The sequence below is a fragment of the Corvus hawaiiensis genome, chromosome 8 (genome assembly GCF_020740725.1).
Source record: "Corvus hawaiiensis isolate bCorHaw1 chromosome 8, bCorHaw1.pri.cur, whole genome shotgun sequence".
Classification (NCBI taxonomy): domain Eukaryota; kingdom Metazoa; phylum Chordata; class Aves; order Passeriformes; family Corvidae; genus Corvus; species Corvus hawaiiensis.
In genome coordinates this window covers 701,311-705,468 of record NC_063220.1, presented here as the reverse complement: position 1 = coordinate 705,468, position 4,158 = coordinate 701,311, and the positions used below count along the sequence as shown (strand labels likewise).

Below are 4,158 nucleotides of genomic sequence, written 5' to 3'. Positions count from 1 at the left end.
GGGTCGAGAACAAGCGCAGGTGAGCTGAGAGAAGCCGCGTCTCGCCCCAGCGCTGCCGGTGGAACGCAGCGGTGACGGCCGCGGCAGGAGGGCCTGGAGCCGAGGAGAGCTGCAGAGCAGCCACACTACAGACCCCAGGTGGAAGCACATTGCAGGTGACTGGCAGGAATCAAGTCACCTGCCAGCAAGAAAATGACAGCAGTGTCTGCTGGAACCAGTGCTGGTCCAGTGGCACTCACTGCTCCATCTCCTATCCTCATCCCTCCTCATGCTGGGCACGTGGCGAGGGCTATGCTCCAGCCGGGGCTCAGGGCCCCACCGCTCCAGCAAACAACATCTGGAGCATTTCCAGTCCCACTTTCCCCACTGTTTCAAGCCTCAGATTTCAACCAGTGTTTATTTAAACTGGTTGGTCATAGCAGAGTTAATTTTTTGGAAGGCTGAGCCAGACACTCTTGGCAGCTGGACAGGAAAATCTCAAACAAACAAACAAAACCTCCTTAAACTGTAGGCATTGCTTAATTCTTCAGTCTTAAGTACAAAACACCTTAGAGAAATCATCCATTCTGTAAGAGTAACGAGGCCAGAGCTGTTTCATTCCAGGATACAGCCTTTGGGTTTTGGGTGGTTGTTGCTGTGGGCACAGCACTGAGCTGGACCCGCTGGCACCGAGTGTCACAGAGGCCTGGGCGCCTTCCCCATGGGACAGGGCATGAGTTGGGGCAGCCAAGCAGAAGCACAGAGCATCTTTTCCTCTGCATTAAAAACAAGAAAAGAAAATAAAAAGCATAACCAGCACTTTTCTGTCCATTCTCCAGGAGCACAGCCTCATTTTGGCAATGGATATGAGTGCATGCACACACAAAATAGAAATGAGAAACAAACAAGTGAAATTGGCTAGAAGAAAACATTTAGTATTTCCCTTTGGAATGTTTTCTACACAAATACCCAGGTTGTGGATTTCATGCTGATTTGGTTACTGGTGCAGACTGAGCTAGAAACAGTCTGATTTAACACTGAGGTACTGAGAAAGTGCTATGATGGCCAGTGAGGTAGGGGAGCTTTTCCAGGAACCCCGGGAATAACGTGGGATAACCCTGCATGGCACTGGGGATGCTGGGGGCTCCGGCTGCTGCTGCAGGGCTGAGCAATGACTTGGTCTCCCAGACTGTGCTCCCCTCCCAGGCCAGGACCTACTCTAAGTGCTTTACCTGGCATGTGCTTGTTGAACGTGCACTTGGGAATATCCAACAACATGGACACAACAGAGTCCCTGGAAAGTTGGTTCTGCCATCAGCTGAACTTACCACTAATGAGTTTCCTTGTGTCTAAACCCAACCTTTCTTGCCCCAAGTTAAGCACACCAGCTTTGTTCTCTTTGCTGAAGGAGGTAGCCTGTCCCCTGCCCCTTTCTTACATCTGTGAGCACTTGAAGCCAGCTGTGTCTCCTGTGGTTGGCTCTTCAGCCTCAGTGACCCATTTCACCACCTGACCTCTGGTTTTTGGTTATTATCCACCCTGTCATTGGGACTTTGAGCTCTGCTGCCCTGCCCTTCCCTGCCAAGCCAGTGGCCATCCTGGGCAAGGCCAGCCCTGTCAGATAGTGAGCAGTTCCCTTCCTGCCCCAGCTGCCAAGTTTGAGGGGAGCATGGTCCTCTGCCGGAGTGGCCCCTGGTGATTTGCTCCTGGGGGTGCTGACGGCAGAGGGGAGCATGTGCTGTGCAGTGCAGCACCACCACTGAGAGTGGAGACCCTGGGTCTTGGACTGCCCAGCCAAGGCTGGGACGATGACATCTGCAGGGTGGCACTAGCCATGGCCAGGCCAGCATCTGGCCATGCCACCACATCCTCCCTACACAGCTCTGTCAGCAATCCTGCTCCCCAAACCCCATAGGGGAAGAAACTGCTGATGCTGAAAAAACCTTGCAGTACTTGGTGATGCAGACAAACATCCGTCAGGATCCAGACTGAGAATCCCAGTCTGGTTTTACCTCTGCCCCAAGACACTCAAACAAAGTTTTCAGAAGGAGAAGACTAATAAATCAAGACCATACTTCTCCAGGCCCTGCTCAAGGGAGCTGGTTAAAATTAGCAAGGAATGTGGGCCGGAGGAGCCCTCCCTCACATCGCAGCTCCCAAAGCCACGGCGCCGCACCGAGCCCGTCCCGGCTCTTCCAAAAAAGGCGATAACCAGTTCTGGGCCCATCGGTGCCTGTGCTCCCTGCACACCCCAGGGCACGCAGGTGCTGCCCTTCCGACTGAGAAATGAGCTGCTGCCAACGCGAGGAGAGGCTGACTCCAATTTAAACGTTGGGAAAGGAGTGGGATGAGGCATCCCCAGGTCCTTGTGGGCTTCAGGGCTTTTTCTACACATCGCTAAATATTAATGGGTCATTCAGCCCAAACAGTTGAAGGGAGGCTGCTGGGGCTCACTGCATCCCAGAGAGGAGGGTGATGGAAGGAGCACCTTGGCCATGACAGCAGCCACAGCATGCAGCAAGGTCAAGGAAATGTCCCCTGGATGTTCCAGAGCCAGGTCCTACAATCCCAAGCATGCAGTAAAAATCAGGGCAGAACATGTTATTGCAATCCTGATGGAGCCAACAGTAGGTTTTGGGGAGACAGGGACAGGCCAAATGGTATGGTGCTCAGAAAACCCCAAGACACCTGCTCCCAGTGCAGGGAGGGCAGGAAGGGCCTCCAAAGGCTTCCCAGAATTTACTTCTTCTGCTTGTTGGAAATTGAGCATGAAAAAGGATGTCTAGCTGCTGCCTAACTTTACTCTGCAGGCAGCAGCAAGGCCCTGGCCGGCACATCCTCCTCAGCACACAACAAAGCCATCATGAAGTGCCCTGACCTTACGTGCCTCAAATGTCACACACAGAAGCAGATTGTCTCTGCTGAGCAGATGCCTGTTTCAAAAATTGCATGCCAGATTTTCCTGGTTGTTTCCAGGTAACAAATAACCTGTACTTTTTTAAAAAGCCTTCATTTTTCTTAAGAAAAGACAGTGGTGGGGGCACATTCACCAAGAACAGCGTTCAAGGCCAGGTTGGACAGGGCTTGGAGCAACCTGGTCTAGTAGAAGGTGTCCCTGCCCATGACAGGGGGTTGGAATGAGATGAACTTTAATGTCCCTTCCAACCCAAAGCAGTCTGTGATTCTCTGGTCTGTGATTCTACGATTAATTCTATGCCAGCCATTGATGGCCAGGTGGCAGTGACAGCTGCTCCTTGTCTGCCCACCACGTCACACAACTCACCGAGAGAGGGGAAGAAACATGTTGAGAGGTGAGTAAGATCAGGATCATCGGCTGCATCGCTTCTCTCTCCTCTTGTGCTGCTGTGTCTGTGCTGGGGCGGCCGTGAGCCGTGCCGGAGGTGGGACTGCCCTTCCTCAGCACGGGGATGACGTGGCGGTAACGACGCGCTCCAGCCTGCAGGAACCTCTGCAGCTTTTGGGTTTTGCCTCAGCCCATGTTTCTCTCCTCTAGGAGATCAAAGCAGGAGCACTGGAGCAAGCAGTGCCCAGCAGTGAGCCGGAACCCAAGGGCTCTCTTCACTATTGCCTTTCTATTTTAAGAACAGGGGATTATTGTTAATATATTTCTTGTGTTTGGTTTCTATCAGAGTCAGTTTGTTTAACTAATAGGCAGATTTATTTACTGAAAGGAGGAGGAAAGCAGCAGTTAAAAGGATACGGCAAATCCAGCAAATATTAATCTTGTCCCCAGAAAAAGCCACTGGCAGCCCCTTGGAATTTTTTCAACTTTTCTACAAGGTCTTTAGATTGTAGTCAAAATAATGCCTTAATCTGCACATTCCCAACTCCAAGGTCTGGAACAGGAAGGGCTTGTGCTGAAGAGCAGTCTTTGCCGTAAAATGCAATGGAATTCGTTGAGCAACGCAGGAACGGATGCCAAAAACGTAATTCCCATTTATCTCAACAGGAGGTTCCTTACTGCTGCTCAGGGCCTACGGTATAGACACTTTTCCAATTTAAAAGAAAAAATCTCCAGCAAGAGAGGACAATAATTTCAATTTATTTTGTTTCCTGACTTTTACCAAACAGAGCAGTTCCATTTTGTTTCTTTGACACAACTAATATGAATATTTGCCTTTGCTGAGAGGTGACACAAACTTTACATTTCCATGAAAG

At 50.9% G+C, this 4,158-nt stretch overlaps 1 long non-coding RNA gene across 1 annotated transcript; it reads right to left on the bottom strand.

The window, feature by feature from the left end:
* Positions 1-378: 378 nt before the first annotated feature.
* LOC125329070 lies at positions 379-3,433 on the bottom strand. The gene is made up of 2 exons (XR_007205034.1): positions 3,263-3,433; positions 379-755 (listed from the first exon to the last, which is right to left on the bottom strand). It is a non-coding gene; the product is annotated as an uncharacterized LOC125329070 (long non-coding RNA).
* Positions 3,434-4,158: the final 725 nt, after the last annotated feature.